This window comes from Chiloscyllium plagiosum, unplaced genomic scaffold (genome assembly GCF_037043375.1).
Source record: "Chiloscyllium plagiosum isolate Xiang-an unplaced genomic scaffold, Cpla_swu_hap1 HiC_scaffold_3, whole genome shotgun sequence".
Lineage (NCBI taxonomy): Eukaryota > Metazoa > Chordata > Chondrichthyes > Orectolobiformes > Hemiscylliidae > Chiloscyllium > Chiloscyllium plagiosum.
The window spans coordinates 133,446,763-133,463,432 of NW_028270141.1; the positions used below are offsets into that span (position 1 = coordinate 133,446,763).

Consider the following 16,670-nt stretch of genomic DNA (forward strand, 5'->3'; position numbering starts at 1 on the left):
ACTATTACAATGAAGTTTGAATGAGTTTAGTGAACCAGTTAAACATTTAAAAATGTGTATTGCATCAACTGCATTTATATTATTGATTCCAAGCAAGATGACAATATTTAGTGGGGATAATCGAACATCTGTCACCTCAGTAACTTTGTAAATGATGGAAGCAACCCTTCACCTGAACTTTGCTGCATTTTTTCCATTCACTACAGGAAGTGGGTACTGATGGTTTAGTCAGCGTGTATTGTACATTCGTAGTTGCCCTTGAGAAGATGCCTTCTTGAACCACTGCAATCCATGCACTGTAGGTAGACCCACGATGCAACTATGGAGGGAATTCTGGGGTTTCGACATGGTCACAATGACGGAATGGCGATATAGTTCCATGTCAGGATGGTGAGTGACTTGGAAGGGCATTTGCAGTTGGTGGTGTTCCCATGTATCTGCTGGCATATTATGAAAGTGAATGGAACTGTAGCTCCCTTGAAATTACAGCCTTATTTAGCAATTGACCAAAATATTGACTGCAGGATTCAGAGAGTTGATAAAACAAGCACTCCAACTTGTCTGCTGATACAGAGCTGGAACTTTGCCAAAGACAGGAAATTGAGAAGCAATTTTCTGACATCTGGAGCTAACGTCCGGAAACCAATGGGAAAAAAATGATCACAGATGAAATTTGTTATTTAATCCTGGAAGTGATGCTGGGTCATTTGAAATGTGGGATGGCAAGGAGGCACTTTGTCCCATTGCCTTCCCAGTTTTAAATTGTGGACAATGTACTTGCCTTGAGCAGGTTAACCATTCCTGGGCAATTATTAGACACTTGTAATTGAAAGATTTCAGTTCATTTGCTGTAAAATCCTTTGGAAGTGGAATAGGGACTCAACAAAAGTTGTTATTGATGGCTAGAACCAAGTAAATTGTAAACACAAATCAGAAACCATTTTATTATTTATCTGCAGTCTGGAGAGCTTTTTAATATCAACACTTAGAAGGTCCAAGAAGGGATGGCATAGTGCTGGACTGATTTGAGGGAAAATGGGGGAGCATTTTAGTGACAGCAACCACAATGTAGAATGATTTAAGCTTGTTGTGAAAAAGGAAAAAAAATATATTTTTGATTAAGGAAGGAAGATTTTATTAAAATAAGGCCGGGTTGCTGCCTCAAAGTACCAGGGATCCAAGTTCAATTCCAGCCTTGGATGACTGTCTGTGGGAAGTTTGCACATTATCCCCATGTCTGCATGAGCTATTCATCGAGTGCTCCAGTTTCCTCCCATTGTTCTAGGATGTGCAGGTTAGGTGGATTGGCCACGCTAAATTTCCCATAGTGTGCAGGCTAGGTGGATTAGCCATGGTAAATATGGGGTTACAAGGATGGGATGGATTTGGGTGGGATGCTATCAGAGGGTCAGTGCGCAGTCAATGGGCCAAATAGCCTTGATCTGCACTGGAGGGATTCTATAATTCTATTTTATTCTACAATTCTATCTAGCCAAAGTAGGTTGGAAACAGCTACTTGTGGGTAAATTTGCAGCAGAACAATGAGGAGCGTTCAAAAAGTAAATGCAGACAGTTCATGGACAACATGTTCCCTTTAGGGTGAAATGTCCAAGTAACAAGCCCAGAGAACCCTGGATATTGAGGAATATTCAGGACTGATTAAGAAGGAAAAGGGAGACTATTAGCTGGTGCAAGAGGACCAAATCAAATAGAATTCCTGGTGGGTTATAGAAAGTGCAGGAGAAACTTAGAAAGCAATTATGAGAGCAAAGAGGGGGAATGAGAAAACACTGGCAGTAAAATGAATCGCCCAGACTGGCACTTTAGAGCAGTATTGAACAAATGCAAGGTGATAGGAAAAAACCAATTGTGGAGGGAATGGAAATAATTGAATTGCATTTTCAGGGAACTGGCGTGCTTAAAATGGGCTCCATATTTTCCCGTGGGTTGCACTGTATTGGTGATTGTATAGTGATTGTATTGAATGGGTGTATTAGTAATTCAGAATATTTGGTTCATGATCAAGTCAGTCCCAAAAGGGTTATATTGGACTTCTCTCTCTCCACAAATGCTGCCAGACCTGCTGAATTTCTCCAACACTTTCTGTTTTCATTATAATGATCTGGAGTTCAAATCTCGCCAAAATAGTGGGTGGCACGGTGGCACACTGGTTAGCACTGCTGCCTCACAGCCCCAGAGACCCGGGTTTAATTCTTGCCTCAGGTGACTGTGTGGAGTTTGCACATTCTCCAGGTGCTCTGGTTTCCTCCCACAGTCCAAAAATGTGCAGGTTAGGTGAATTGGCCATGCTAAATTGCCCGTAGGGTTAGGTGTAGGGGAATGGGTCTGGGTGGGTTCCGCTTTGGTGGGTCGGTGTGACTTGTTGGGCCGAAGGGCCTGTTTCCACGCTGCGAGTAATCTAATCTAATCTCACCACTCAAACTGGAGGAATTAAAACTCCATTAATTCTTGACTTTGGAATTTAAGATGAACCATTGGTCATGATGTTGGTAAATCTGCTGTCCTTACCTGGTTTGGCCTGAACAAAACAAAAACTGCAAATGTTCGAAATCAGAAATTGCTGGAAAACCTCACCAGGCCTGGCAGCATTTGTGGAGAAAAATTCAGAAACAGAGTTCTGAAGAAGGATCACTGCACTTGAAACATTAAATCTGATTTCTCTCTATAGATGCTGCTGAGCTGTTCCAGCAATTCCTACTTCTGTTGGTGTTCGAATGTCAGAGAGAGCAACGTTCTACAAACAGCCTCCAAAGTGACTGACCATGTTTGCGAATGCTCACAGCCAGGAGGTGTGGGTTCAAGTCCCACCGGCTCTAGACGTGTGCAATGACGCCCCTGAACAGGTGGATTAAAAAATGTCAAGCAACGCTTTTGCCACATTCCCTGGGAAGCGCCCTTTAAAAAGAGGGGGAGCAAGTGTGACATATTTCCTACAGGCAAGACTTTGTGCGTGTGTGATGCCCCTTAAACAGAGAGGGAAGCAAGGCTGGCATTGACACTGAAGCTGTGCCCTCCTGTTGAGAGGCCTCTGGGCGCTTTAGGATTTGCGTCAAGGAAACAGCTCGTAAAAGCAGCAGCGTCTTGACATCGTAAAATCCAAAAATAATGCCCAGTTATTCTCGTACAATGCGCGAGGGGCGATCAAACCGATTAGCAGAGTGTGTGATTCGATTGTTCCACTTGGTTCACTGCCTTTTGCAAATAAAAACACAACAAAGTGAGCAAGAAATGTAGCATCAAAATCCATTGTGCGTTCATGCAACGGAGCTATTCTTATATTCCGGCGTATGTTCAGATATATTTATAGCTGGTTCACTGGCAACGATTACTGGAGCTTGCATTGAAAATCAATGGTTTAAAAACAACATAGAAAAACGCAGACGTCGTTCTCGTTCGCCTCCTGACCATTTCCTGGGTTGGTTCGGGGGTGTTTTAAAGGTCTCCTACCACGATTTAAAGTACATCTGGTATTCTTTTGGCATTCATCCTTGTCATTGCCTGTGAAAAGAGGAATAAGGAAGGCCATCTCCACTAATTTAATGTGGGAGATTTGAGGAGCTTTGATGAATTTTCTGTATATTTTCCCTAATCGACCTATTCAGAGATGTTATCACATACCTGTAGGCTGGTTGTCGGTGGGGGGGGGGGGGGGGGGGGGTGGTGGTGTCGGATTTGAATCCTGGTCCCCTAGCCCAGAGGAAGGGGCGCTGCCACAGCAAAAGACCTGCCTTGGTGAATTTCCACAGTGCACCCTGGGACATGGTACACAAAGCTGCTAATTAACTTCAACTGGAGATTTGGATTCCATTTTAATTCACTCACATGGATTTAAAGTTAAGGGCACCCAGAGATAAAAGATCAACGAAAATGCAAAGATAGTTACTGGCCATGAGTAGCTCCAACAATCAATTCATAAAGTAGCACAGACACTGGGCAGGACAGTGGCTCAGTGGTTAGCACTGCCACCTCACAGCATCAGGCACCCGGGTTTGATTCCAGCCTCGAGCGACTGTGTGAAGTTTGCACATTCTCCCCGTGCCAGGTGCCACCCCACTAACAAGACACCAGAAGCCACCCACTGAAACTGCAAAGATCATTTATTTCTAAAAGAGTGCATCAACAACCTTTCTTCCCAAGGACAATCCCAGAAAGGAGCGAGTTGCCAAACATGATATATTCAGTCCCATCACTTGAAATCTTCAAGAACCCATCTTTTGATTGTTTCCATTCATAGATTTTCATTATCATGACTACCAACTCAACAGCTCTTGCCTGGTTTATCTAGCACTCCCCGTATAAATACTGGAGGAAGACAGTGTGTCGTACTGACATTGCTGGAGCTGGATCAGTTTTATCGAGCCTGAGGAGCATCACTCTGTCGATCCATGACAAAGTGAGGAAGCAGGGTCTCCACAAACCACCCCAGCCAGTATGAGGATTAATCCCACACTGTTGGCATCACACTCTAGACATCTAATCTAACCACTCCCCCACTCTGTATTACAGTAATTCAGCTGATTCACCAACCCTCTGCAATTTTATTGTCTTTGCATAATTATCCTTTGAAAAGCCATAATTGATCTTGCCTCCATTACACTCTCAGAGACAAGATTCCAGGTCTTAACCATTCACTGCACAAAGACACCTTTCCTTGTGGTACATTTGTTTCTTTTAGCAATCACCTCAAACAGGAGTGTTCTGGTTCCCAATGGTCTTCTGCTACTACAGACATTTTCTATTCAGCTCCCCTTGTCAGCCCCTCTCATGATTTTGAAGGAAGATTTTGTGAAATGAGAGCAGAAGCAGCGAAAAAGGTGGTTACAGTGAGGGTAGGAAGAGACTCAAAAGGAAGGGAGGGATTCGAGAGTGAGGGAAATTACAGGAAGGGATGTTAAACTATATGATACAGAAGGTTCTGCTATAACGTGTTTTCTTAATGCAAATTCACTGTAATACGATTGATGAATTGAAGACACTCTTTCTAAAGTACAAACTTTTAAAAATGTGTTGGCTGTAACGTGATTACATCGCCAACACTTTAAGCATTGTTTCTAAAGTGCAATGGTTCCTTAATATGGGGTCGCACAAGAACTCAACCATCATGTTGTAGAAGAACTACCTGTGCATGGGATTGGGATAAAATACTGGCATGAGAACTGATGGATAGACTAGAAACAAACAGTAGGAATAAATGGGTCTTTGCCCAGATGGCAGGTGCTGACTAGCGATGTACCACAGGGATCACTTTCTGGGCCCCATCTGTTCAGCTTTATTAATAACTTGGATGAGGAAACCAAGTGTAATATTTCCAAATTTGGTGATCACACAAATTCAGATGGGCTAATGAGTTGTGGGGAGGATGCAAGAATGATTCAGGGTGATCTAGTCATGTTAAGTGTCTGAGCAAACACATAGCAGATGCAGTATAACATAGATTAGTATGAAATTATACACATTGGTGTAAATTACAAAGAGTATTATTTAAATGGTGATACATTATCAAGTGTGGGTACACAAAGGGATCTGGGTGTCCTTGTGCACCAGTCAATAAAAGTTAATAGGCAGGTGCAGCAAGTAATTAGCAAGGCAAATGATATGTTGGTCTTGATTGGATTTGAGTTCACAACTTGGATGTACTAATGCAGTTATAGAAGACCTTAGTAAGATGAGCTGGAGTCATGCATGCAGTTTTGCTTCACTTAGCTAAGAAAATACATACTTGTCAGAGGGGGGAGTGCAACCAAGGTTCATTGGGGAGACACTGGGGAAGGCAGTAGGAGGACAGAATGGTTCAATTAGGCCTGCATTCACTAGATTTTCAAAGAATGAGAGATCTTGATTGAGACATATAAAATTCTAATAGGGTGGATGGAGAGGAATTTGTTTAGTGTGTACAAGAAAATTTTCTGATTCAGTATGCGGATGTACCTACTAGAGAAAGTGCAAAATTTGACCTACTAGTAGGAAATAAGGCAGGGCAGGTGACTAAGGTGTCAGTGAGGGAGCATATTGGAGCCAGTGACCATAATTCTATTCATTTTTAATTAGTGATGGAAAAAGATAGATGGCATCTAAAAGTTAAAGTTCTAAACTGGAGTAAGGTCAATTTTGATGGTATTAAGTAAGAACTTTGGCGGCACGGTGGCACAGTGGTTAGCACTGCTGCCTCACATCGCCAGAGACCCAGGTTCAATTCCCGACTCAGGCGACTGACTGTGTGGAGTTTGCACATTCTCCCCGTGTCTGCGTGGGTTTCCTCCGGGTGCTCCGGTTTCCTCCCACAGTCCAAAGATGTGCAGGCCAGGTGAATTGGCCATGCCAAATTGCCCGTAGTGTTAGGTAAGGGGTAAATGTAGGGGTATGGGTGGGTTGCGCTTCGGCGGGGCGGTGTGGACTTGTTGGGCCGAAGGGCCTGTTTCCACACTGTAACTAATCTAATCTAATCAACTTTGGGGGAGCAGATGTTCGCAGGTAAAGGGATGGGTGGAAAAAGGGAAGCTTTCAAAAATGAGATAATAAGAGATCAGAGACAGTATGTTGCTGTTAAGGTGAAAGGCAAGGACGATAGGTGCAGGGAATGCTGGATGACTAGAGAAATTGAGGTTTTGTTCAAGAATAAGAAGGAAGAATATGTCATGTTTGTAGGAATCGGGTGATTCCCTAGAAGAGTATAAAGGCAGTAGAAGTATACTTACAAGGGAAATCAGGAGAGCAAAATGGGGAGATGAGGTAGCTTGGGCAAATAGGGTTAAGGAGAATTCAAGGGATTCTATAAACATATTAAGGACAAAAGGATAACTCAGGAGACAATAGGGCCCCTTAAAAATCAGCAAAGCCGCCATTGTGTGGAACCACAGGAGATGGGGGAGATACTAAACAAGTATTTTGCATCAGTATTAACCGTTGAGGATATGAACAATAGAGAATGTGGGAAAATAAATAGTGAAACATTTTGAAAAATGTCCATGTTACAGAGGAGGAGCTGCTCAACATCTTAAAATGCATAAAGGGGGATACATTACCAGGTGATCAGGTGTACCCTCTAACTGGGGGGAGCTAGGGAAGTGATTGCTGGGCCCCTTGCTGAGATATTTGTATCATTGATAGTCACAGGTGAGGTGCAGGTTGGCTAATGTGGTGCCACTATTTAAAAAAAGGTGGTAAGGAAAAGCCAGGGAACTATTGACCAGTGAGCCTGACATCGGTGGTGAGCAAGTTGATGGAGGGAATCCTGAGAGTCAGAATTTGCATGTATTTGGAAAGGCAAGGACTGATTAGGTATAGATAACATGTCCTTGTGTGTGGGAAATTCTATTTCCCATTTCATTGAGTTTTTGAAGAAGTAACAAAGAAGATTGTTGAGGGCATCAATCTGGTGACCTAAATGGACTTCAGTAAGGTGTTCAACAAGACTGGTTAGCAAGGTTAGATCACACAGAATACAGGGAGAACTAGCTATTTGGATACCAAACTGGCTCGAAGGTAAAAATCAGATGATGATGGTGGAAGGTTGCCTTTCAGACTGGAGGCGTGTGATCAGCGGTATGCACAAGGATTGGTGCTGGGTCCACTACTTTTCGTCATTTATATTATTGATTTGGATGTGAGCATGGGAGGTATGGTTAGTAAATTTGCACAGGACACCAAAATTGGAGGTGTAGTGGACAGTGAAGGAGGTTACCCCAGAATACAAGGGGATCGTGATCAGATGGACCAAGGAGTTGGCAGATGGAGTTTAATTTAGATAAATGTGAGGTGCTGCATTTTGGAAAGGTAAATTAGGGCAGGACTTATAAACTTAATGGTAAAGTCATGGGGAGTATTACTGAACAAAGAGACCTTGGGGTGCAGGTTCATAGCTCTTTGAAAGTAGAGTCACAGGTAGATAGGTGTTTGGTAGAAGGTGTTTGGTATGTTTGCCTTTATTGGTCAGTGCATTGAGTATAGGAGTTGGGCGGTTATGGTACAGTTGTACAGGACATTGGTTAGGCCACTGTTAGAATACTGCATGCAACTCTGGTCTACCTGCTGTAGGAAGGATGTTGTAACACTTAAAAGGGTTAAAAAAAATTAGAAGGATGTTGCCAGGGTTGGAGGATTTGAGCTATTGGGAGAGGCTGAATAGCCTGGGGTGCCAGAGGCTCAGGGGTGGCCTTATAGAGGGTTATAAGATCATTACGGACATGGATAGCGTATATAGCCAAAGTCTATTTCCCAGGATGGGGAGTCCAATACTAGAAGGCGTAGGTTAAGGTGAGAGGGGAAAGATTTAAAAGGGATCTAAGAGGCAACGTTTTCACGCAGAGTGTGGTGAATGTATGGAATGCGCCACCAGAGGAAGTGGTAGATGCTGGTACTGCATTTAAAATGCATCTGGATGGTTATATGGATAGAAAGGTTTACATGGACCTGGGCCAAACGGTGGCAAATGGGACTAGGTTAGTTTAGGATACCTGGTCAGCATATACAAGTTGGACTGAAGGGTCTGTTTCCATGCTGTATGGCTCTATAGACATTTCAGGGGAGGCCAGCATTTGTTGCCTATCCCTAATTGCCCTTAAACGGAGTAGCTTCTTCAGCTATTTCAGAGGACAGATAACAGTGAACCACGTTGCTGGGATCTAGTGTCACATGTAGGCCAGACCAGGTAAAGATGGCCATACTCTATTTCCCCAGTGTCCACTCCATCGTCGTCAAATAATACGTAGTCAATTAATCTGCTCCCAAACCCTCTTTCCCTTTCTATTAAATTGCTTATCTCTTGAATTCCTCATTCTTTGCACTCCCAGTTCTTTGACGATTTTCCACCCGTGCAATTTACGTTCTTGCCTCCAGTTCTGGCCTGTTTCCCATCTTTCATCACGTCCCCTTGTCTTTCATTTTCAGTGAGGTTGTGAATTTTTGTGTGCCCACCTCCCCTTGTTTTATTCTCTGTGTCTGTGATGTAATCGCCTTCCTGCCGTCCAGTTTTGCCTATGACTCACTCGGAAATCGCTTGCGAAGCGGCGGCTGGGTCTCTGAGTCAGCCCCCATCGCCACCACAAACCCACCCCAGCCGATTCCGGGTAATGCCACTCTTTCGATGCCTGTAAATGAGGCGCGGCGAGCGACAGACGCAGGGCGAGGGAAGCCAGAAACAGGCCTGTTCCGTTCTCCAAGACAAACACACATAAGAGCGATGGAGCTAGATTTATCCTGCTTGAGAGCTCACAGAATACAGAATGAGATGTGAGCCTGTCATGGAGATTGCTCATATTTAAGCTTGTTTATGGTTGCTGTCAGAATATATTACAGACTGACAGCTGTCCTCTGTGGAGGTCTATAAAACCATGAGGGCATAGATAAGGTGAATAGCAAAGGTCTTTTTTTCAAAGGGGTGGGTGGGGGGGGGGAATTCAAGATGAGGGGGACATATTTTTAAGGTGAGAGGAGAAAGGTTTAAAAAGAAGTGGGGCAACCTTTTTTACACAGTAAGTGGTTAGCGTGTGAAATGAACTGCCAGAAGAATTGGTGGATGCAGTATAGTTGCAACGTTGAGAGAATATTTGGTTAACTCCATGAAAGGGAAACGATTGGAGGGATATGGGCCAATAGCAGGCAGGTGGGATTGGTTTAGTTTGGGAACGTGGTCGGAGTGCATGAGATAAAAGCAAATTACTGCGGATGCTGGAATCCGAAACCAAGAGAGAAAATGCTGGAAAATCTCAGCAGGTCTGACAGCATCTGTAAGGAGAGAAAAGAGCTGACGTTTCAAGTCTAACTCACCTTTAGTCAAAGCTGGTCAAGGGTCAGTTAGACTCGAAACGTCAGCTCTTTTCTCTCTTTACAGATGCTGCTAGACATGTTGAGATACAGGGGGCCTGCGTAGTCATTTGGGCTCTGCTGACACCTCAGCTAAAAATGTAATGATTACTCTGTTTTCGGTTTGCAAACAAAAGGAATGTTTACATATGTATGGCATGTCAATTGTACAGACCATTAAAGTATTTTATGAATAAAGTATATTTTTGAAATTAAAAAAATTATCTTTTGGTGTAGGAGTGGACTAATTAGACAATAGGATCTGTTTCCATGTGATGAGATTCTTTGACTCTCTCTTTCCTTAACTATGTAACTTTCTTTTTCCCAATCTGCCTTCCCTTTCTTCTCTATTTCCTCTTTAGTCCTTTCCACCTTCAGCCCCCACCCCTCATATTAATATTCTTTTTTTGCAAGGTTTGTCTACCTCTTGTTATTAATTTCTGCTTTATACTCCATCAGTCAGTTTATATTTTGCTTTTCTGTTGCCCTCTATCCTTCTTCAGGCACAGGATAAACAAAGTCAAAGACTTAACTATGTGGCTCAAGAATTGATGTGGATAGATTGTTTATGGCATTGGCATCAGTACTGAGGTGGAAGGGAGCAGTTCCGTTGGGATGGGCTTGACTTGAACCAAGATGAGTCGAGAGTGGGGAGCAGGTCAGGTAGCATCCGAGTCGCAGGAAAATCAATGTTCGGGCAAGAGCCCTTCATGAGGAATGTGCTGTGCTTTACCTGCACCCCACTCTCGACTCTGATTTCCAGTATCTGCAGTCCTCACTTTCTCCTCCTTGAACCAAGATGGGGCCAGTGTCCTGGTGAATTAAAGAACTAGGGCTTTAAACCAATTGAAAGGGGATATGACAACATTATATGGCAGCTATTTATATAACAATACCCAGATTGGAACAGGAAGGCACAGAGTACACCAACATTGAAAAGCAGCATTAAATAGGACCAAAATTGTTACAGTGCAGCAGTAGGCCACTCAGTCCATCATGTCTGTACTCCCTGCATCAATGGTACTAAAGTAAAAAACAGAAGATGCCAGGCACTTTAAATAGTTATTCAATATGCAATAATAATAAAATGAAAGAAGAGAAAAATAAATCAAGTGGAACATAGGAAGAACATTTAAAAACAATATGTGATGTGTCAAGGAAGTAAAGAAACCATATGGAATTAAATCACAGATCATAGAATCATAGAGAGGTACAGCATGGAAACAGACCCGGTTTATGCTGACTCGATACCCATCTGCCAGCACTTGGCCCAAATTGGTCTAAACCCTTCCTATTAATAAACCATCTTTTTAAATGTTGCAATCGTACCAGCCCCCATCACTTCCTCTGGCAGCTCATTCCATACACACACCACCCTCTGCATGAAAACTTGCCCCTTAGATCCCTTTTAAATCTTTTCCCTCTCACCCTAAACCTATGCCCTCTAGTTCTGGACTAGAAGGGGAAAAAACTGTGTCTATTTACCCTATCCATGCCCCTCATGATTTTATAACTCATCCACGACCCCATTCAATGGTGGAAGAAGCTGGAGAGGCCAAACGCTCTACACCCATTCCTGTATACAGTACTGAGATAATAATTTTTAAAAAATAGAGTCAGAAGCAATCCATACTGGAAAATGCCCTTGAGAAGACTTCTGATGATCATTCCCCGTCTGCACTGCATATCTCTCCCCTTGAAATATTTCGCAAACTTCCTTCTGAAAGAAGGAGCTGAGAATGTGTTGTTGCAATTGTTACCACAGTCCACTGAAATCACTATCAGAGCAGAGAAGAACTATGCAGTGCTATTATTTGGAGATTGACTGCATTCCCCAGTTCACTCTGAGAGTACAAGCTTACTGAAAGGTCGAGTTGCAAAATGACATGAGGGATTGGCGTCTTGGTCGTTCCGCAGGCGGGACGACCAATCACCAAGTACAGTATTTGCATATGATACAGCAGAACCCGGTACCGTCGGAGGCGTCATCTGCGTGAAATGAGTCGAAACATTCCGAGTGCGGTGGCTTAAATACCGAAAGTATAGAGTTTCAGTATAAGTTTAGTCAGAAAGAAAATAAAAATCAGTCAACATAACCAAAAAGTGTTGAATATATGGTGCTTTATATACCGTTTGTACAACCTTTTTTCAATGCCCGGATGATCCTCAGTGGTCTGGGGTGCAGGCTTCAAACCTGTAGCTGTCTAGCGACAGAGTGGTTCAATTCCACCTTTCGGGCGGATTTAGTAATGCAGGTGTAACTGGTCGCTCCTATAGACAATGAGTAGGCACGTGCAGCTAACGTGTTAATTTTAGGTCACCGACATTGGAGAAGATCATTTCAGAGGGTCAACGAAACTATGTTGTCCAAATATCTAATTTTAGAAGGTCATCTGGAGGAATGAGACCATAGGAGGTAGCATGGGCGATGGGTGAATATCAGTCGATGTTTCAGGATTCAGGCAGTGGAGCTATGGATGAGCTGAAGGTTACAGAGGGTAGAAATTGGGTGGCTGCCCCGGAAAACTCTACAGATCTGGAAGTAACAAAAACGCAGGTGAGAATTTCAACAGCAACAAATTTCAGTTTTAGCAGTAATTTTGATATAAATAAATATCCCAAGCTGCTTCACAAAGCACACAAGAAGAAACAGTCACTGATCCATACATAGAAAAAGCAAGGCGAGTGATCAGAAGTTAGATCTAAGAGTTGAACTGGTGGGCTTTTAGGGAGGACTTTACAAGATGAAAATCTGTTGCAATGGTCAAGCGGTTTAGTTGTGAAATCCCAAATCTCGGAACAGTTTGAATTTGTTTTTACAATTTGACCTTATAGACAGACACATTCCATGAGATTATCTCTCATTCTTCTAAACTCCAGAGAATATAAACCCGATTTACTCTCATTCCAGGGACCAATCGAGTTAATTAACCTTCATTGTACTGCTTGCAGGGTAAGTGCATCCTTCCTTATACATATAAACTAAAATTCCATACACCAAAACCTGCACCAGAACCTTTCACAATTATATGGTGACACTTCTTTACTTGATATTGCCAATTCCCTTGAAGGCCAAAATGCCATTTGCTTTCCTAATTGCTTGCTTTGCCTACATGCCAGCACTTTGTGTTCCTTGTAAAACTACATCCAAGTCTCTCTGAGCATCAACATTCATAAGTTTCACACCTTTCAAACTATATTCTGCTTTTCTATTAAAACATGAATAACCTCATAGTTAACAACATCATACTCCATCTGCCACCTTGTTGCCTACATACTTGTTTATATTCCTTTGCAGTTTCTTTTTCTCCTCCTGTTGTGTTTTTTATTCTTTCTTAGGGTGTAGGAATTGCTGGGAAAGCCAACATTTGCTTTCCAGCTCTAATTTGCATTCGAACTGAGCGGCAGTTCAAACCATTAAATCTTTTCATGAGATCATCAACAGATTGCATGAGTGATCCTGCTGTGATCCTTTATGTGACTGTGTGGCTAAGGCATCAGACTTGAAATCCATTGAGAGTGTCCTGCATAGGTTTAAATTCTGCTCCCCCTCCCCCTTATTATAGGGTCTTGTGGCACAATGGCAGTGTCTCTACTGCTGGATCTGAAGGTCTGAGTACAATTCCCATCTCAGGATATTCTGGCCTGACTCAAAACGTTAACTGTGTTTTTCTGTCCACAGACATTGCCAGACCTATTGAGTTTCTCTTGCACTTTCTGTTTATGTTTCCAATCTCTAGCATCCGCAGTTCTTTGTTTTATTCCACCTCAGGATATGATGGTTTCCTTCCTTAAAGTGATCTTGGTATATTTTTACAACAATCAATTCCATCTTTGTGGCAACAACACAAAGCAGCTGGTATAGTGGGACTTGAAACTACGTGCCCAATGACATTACCATGAATATTAAGCCTAATGGCCTCAATTTTCCCATTCACATGAGCCTAATTAGGTTGCATTTTTCCACTGGGAGGGAATGTATGTATTCTACTTTGAAGATAAACACAAAGGGTTGAATCTTACTTTTTTGGCTAAGTCCAAGTTGTGTCAAGATTTTTGAAGGGTTTGTTGCCACAGGCCTAGCAAATTCTCTCACAGAGTCTTACCAAACTCACCACCTTAATTGTCTATCCTGCTCTTACAGCATCTCTTACATCCAGTTTTTGACCCATTTTAACACTCATCATTTCCAGAACAACTCGCCACTCAGCAGATATCCACGCAAAAGCCATCATCTTTTGAGTCCATGCCACCTTTGAAAGGCTGTTGTGTGCCTGGTAAAGTGTTGGCAAATCATCATTACCCCTCACTGGCAAAGCAATGGCACACAGGCAGCATGGTTAATGCTCCTTTGCATGTGGAACCCTATTCTGTCACATTCTTCGCTGTTTAACTACCAGACCACACATTTTACCTCTCCCTGGTTACATTCTGTCTAAAGACTTTCAAAGGCAGTGCTACTCTACTCCCATTGACTGCTATAGGTCCACATCTTGATATTATCCAGTCAGGGAACGCCATATCACAGGCAAGCAATCAGACAAATGCAACACAAACGTGAGCTTCTCTTTGCAGAATGCAAAAATAACAAAAAGAAAACCTGCAATGCCAATCCGATTTGGGAAAGCTGACCAAAAAAAAGAGCAGATGATGTTTACCTGTTGCACATGGATGTCTTCTTTTGGAACCAAGTGTCAGTGAGCTTGTGTATGGCTTTTTAGCACCTGACACAGATCTCACATAGATAACAACAATTTCCCTCTCCCATTGTCCTCATTCTCCCATCCTTAATATTGTTTCCTCAGTTCCTTTGCGTGCAGCACATCGCCTCATTGTCTGTTGGAGTGGTGCAGAGGTCAACGTGCCAGGATGATGCGGCATGCTCTGTCAGGACTGTCCTGGAAGGCCCCCTCCCCATACTGCTTCAAGCAGTGGAACTGCGTCTTCAACAGCCCTGTTGTCTGCTCCACCACACCTTGGTTGAAGTACGGGCAGCATTGAATCGGTGCTCTGCATCAGTCAGGGGATTTTGCAATGGTCCATGAGCCACGGTCACAGTGAACACATCCTCCAGTTACCAGCCTTGTAAGGACTCTGGGCTCCTCAAACATCACAGGGACTTGAGAATGCTCTGAGATGTAGGGGTTATGGCATCTGCCAGGGTAGCAGGCGTTCACCTCCAGGACATGGTAAGAGTGATCATTGATTGAATGGAATCCCTTTGTATTGATGAACTCCGCAGCGTTGTGATATGAGCCTCTCAATGCCACGTGTGTACACTCAATGGCACCCCCTCCGTACCTAGAGTGACCCAGCCACATGCCCGGGTCCTACTGCCCAGACGGCAGGACTGACCTGGTCATGGGGAACCAAAATGACCCAGTCTGATTGTTCATGGGCAGCAACGGGCACTGCCCTGATGCATTGGTGGGTACACAAAGGAGGGATCCCACACTAGCCAACCCATTGTTCCCTGGAAGGGGTCTGTCAAAAGAGGTGTTCAGCACCGCAATGACCTTCACAATCACTGGGAGAGGATAGAGCCCGAAGGTCCCATTCTGGTATCCGGCACACTTCTCTCACCGTGTCCTAAGACATATACAGCCTGTGCTGACACTGCGCCTCACTGACACCCAGGGAATGGACTAGAAAACTCTGGGTGTCCTATTACTATTGCTGTCCTATTCTCTCCCCTTCCCTTCTGAGTCACACAGTCAAGATCAGTGCCAGAAACCTGGCCCCTGTGGCTTTCCCCTGGTAAGTCCACCCTCCCCAACAGTATCCCAAATGGTATACTTATTATTGAGGGAAACAGCAACAGGGGCTCCCTGCAGGTGTCAAATTTCTCCATGGGAGAACATTTCGATGATAGTGATTACAACTCCCTGGCCTTTGCTATACAGTATTCATGGAAAAGAATAGGAGCAGACGGTATATGAGGGAGGGGGAATTACAATGTTATTAGGTAGGAACTGGGGCACCTAAATTGGGAACAGATGTTCTCAGGGAAGTGCACAACAGAAATGTGAAGGTTGTTTTGGAAGCACTTGCTGATAGTGCTGGACAGGTTTGTCCCACTGAGGCAAGGAAGGGATGGTAAATTGAAAGAACCTTGGGTGACAGGGAATGTGGAACATCTAGTCAAGAGGAAGAAGGAAGCTTACTTAAGGTTGAGGAGGCAAGGATCAGACAGGGCATTAGAGGTTACAAGGTAGCCAGGAAGGAACTGAAGAATGGACTTAGGAGAGCTAGAAGGGAACATGAAAAAGCTTTACCGGGTAGGATTAAGGAAAACCTAAAGCATTCTAGACTTATGTGAGGAACAAGAGTGAGGGTAGAGCTGATCAGGGATAATGTAGGGAACTTGCACCTGGAGTCAGATGAAGTAAGGGAGGTCCTTAATGAATACTTTGCTTCAGTGTTCACTGCTGAGGGAGACTTAATGTTTCTGAAGACAGTGTGAATTATCATTATATGGTAGAACAGGTTGATGTTAGGAAAGAGGATGTGCTGAAAATTTTGAAAATCATAAGGATTGATAAATCCCCTGGGCCAGACGAGATACACCCTAGGTTACTACAGAAAGTAGGAGAAGAGATTGTTGTGCCTTTGGTGATGATCTTTGCGTCCTCACTGGCCATTGGAGTAATGCTAGATGATTGGAGGGTGGTAAATTTTAGTCCCTTCTTCAAGAAAGGGAATAGGGATAATCCTGGGAATTACAGACCAGTCAGTCTTATGTCAGTGGTGGGCAAATTATTGGAGAGAATTCTGAGAGACAAGATTTATGATTACTTGGAGTTTCCTCCCACAGTCTAAATATGTGCAGGTTAGGTGAATTGGCCATG

At 43.4% G+C, this 16,670-nt stretch overlaps 1 non-coding gene across 1 annotated transcript; it reads left to right on the forward strand.

Annotated features, from left to right (window-relative positions):
- The first annotated feature begins 11,975 nt into the window (after positions 1 to 11,975).
- trnastop-uca (transfer RNA opal suppressor (anticodon UCA)) lies at positions 11,976 to 12,062 on the forward strand. Its single transcript has one exon. It is a non-coding gene; the product is annotated as a tRNA-Sec (tRNA).
- The last annotated feature ends 4,608 nt before the right edge of the window (positions 12,063 to 16,670 follow it).